Source organism: Penaeus monodon, chromosome 43 (genome assembly GCF_015228065.2).
Source record: "Penaeus monodon isolate SGIC_2016 chromosome 43, NSTDA_Pmon_1, whole genome shotgun sequence".
In the NCBI taxonomy this organism is placed as follows: domain Eukaryota; kingdom Metazoa; phylum Arthropoda; class Malacostraca; order Decapoda; family Penaeidae; genus Penaeus; species Penaeus monodon.
In genome coordinates this window covers 5315051-5317550 of record NC_051428.1, presented here as the reverse complement: position 1 = coordinate 5317550, position 2500 = coordinate 5315051, and positions in this window count along the sequence as shown.

Genomic DNA, 2500 nt, shown 5'->3' with positions numbered 1-2500 from the left:
GTGTGTGTGTGTGTGTGTGTGTGTGTGTGTGTGTGTGTGTGTGTGTGTGTGTGTATTTATATATGTTATATATATATAACATATAAATATGTTATATATATAATATATATATTTTATATATATATATATATATATATATATATATATATATATATATATATATATATATAGAGAGAGAGAGAGAGAGAGAGAGAGAGAGAAATATATGTATGTGTGTGTGTGTGTGTGTGTGTGTGTACGTATAGAAGAAGGAGAGGGATAGAGAGAGAGCGCTAATATATTCTATCACTGATATCCGTTAAACTAGGAGTTTTTGAATCGTGCACAAAAGCTGATATTACCACCCACTGAACACGGAAAAAAAACCGCAGCAGTAAAAAATGTTAGGCTGGAAACGTTTGACCCGAGGGCCTCATGTACTCTGGTAAAGCAAAAGACAAAGATTCAAAACATTGGTGTGGGGGTGAGGGGGGGGGGGGCGGGGATACGATAAAAAATAGATATCTGAGAACCTTTAAAGGTTAAGGTGCACAAGTACAATGTATTGAGAGTATTGTTTTGGGAGTCAATGAATCTGTATGTATATCTGTTTGTATACAGGTAGCCATGTACACTAACACAGAAGGCATTGGTGTGTATCGGATCCAGATAGAAAAATAATAACAATAATAGATAAATAGCATGGATTAATTTGCCTCTATTAGATAATTTATTTACCTCATTCGAGATTGATTTTACCATGTTATGATAATCATGTAACTATATGTATTATATATATTGCGTGTGTGTGTATTTGTACACATATATGTGCACTTGTTTGTTTGCACACACAAACTCACGTTCACACACACACACACACACACACACACACACACACACACACACACACACACACACACACACACACACACACACACACATTTATGTATGTGTTTATACACAGACACACACACACACACACACACACACACACACACACACACACACACACACACACACACACACACACACACACACACACACACACACATATATATATATATATATATATATATATATATATATATATACATATATATACACATATATACATATATACATATATATACATGTTCATATACATATACATACACATATGTGTGCGTATTCATTTCGCTCTCTCTCTCTCTCTCTCTCTCTCTTTACACAAATTACCTGCTTGGTTAATAGTGAATGTGTGTAATGATTGTTGACCTTTTGCCCAGTATAAATGATCTCCCGTCTAGTCCCGGCGTCCAGTTACCACGCACTCCGCCTCCACATCAAATGTCACCTGAAACCTTTAAACCTTTACGACCTGAATACGTTATTGATTGGTAACGAGAAAGTTATTTTATGTACCCTTTTGCTGCAAAAAAAAAAAAAAAAAAAAAAAAAAAAATAGCGGTGTTTTTATTGTTATTGTTTTATTTATTTGGTTATTGAAACGTGTTATGGATTCTGTAGATTCTGCTGTTGCAGTGATTGCTTATCTTATGGAAGGTTAGACTTCTGTAGTTCGGAGTTGTGATGATGATTATGATTTTGTTGGTCATTACATGAGAATATACAATGAATTTGTACGTTTCTTTAGAGATGTAATTTACAGTATATAGGTACGTCATATAGGCAATTTGTAACTCGGGCACATTTTAATATCCACGTCTATAAAATGTCGAAGCCTTTCTAATTAAATGCTGATGCAATATGACGCTGACATATGTACCACTGTTATAGTGTGCTCCATTCATAGCCATTACTTGTTACTGTAGTATCTTCACTCTCGCCTTCTGCATGTAGTCGAGTTCAACATCATATTCCTTTTTTTGAATCGCTCTCTTTTTCATGAACATCTTGTGAACTCCTTGAGGTCTTGTGTCATCAGCCATCAATGTCATCAATGATAGCAAACTGTTGATGGAACTGGTAGGATTGACAACGTCCGCGTTCTTACGTGGGTTCTCGATTGTAAATTATTCTTCTGGTGTGCTGTTTGAGGTTTTGTGGCAGAGAGAATTATGAAGGTAAGCGTGTAAACGTTTCGTGACCAAAGGTGTTCTTAGACTAACTGCCCGAAGGAGGCGTTTGTTAAATGTTTTGTTAATTTTAAATTTTATCTGTAACATAAGCATCGATATATTCACGTTAATGCAATCATGAGATAAGAGTGTATTAATGTGAAAATATATTTGTCTATATAATAGGTGGAAGTTTAGATTAACAAAACACTTGTTTGATAGTTTAATATTTGTCAGCATTTGCTCCCCACCAAACAAAAAGAATTGCCAGTTATTGATAAACAGAGACCTGTTTCAACGAACTGCCAGTTAAATCTCTACCATGTAACAGATCACTCATTCTCTGGTTATAAAGTCATCAAATTTCGTTATAATCTTGAGTTAACCAGTCGACGAGAAGTTTGAAATCGAACTTCACTACAAAGAGAACGAATATATATAGATAGATAGATAGATGGATGGAT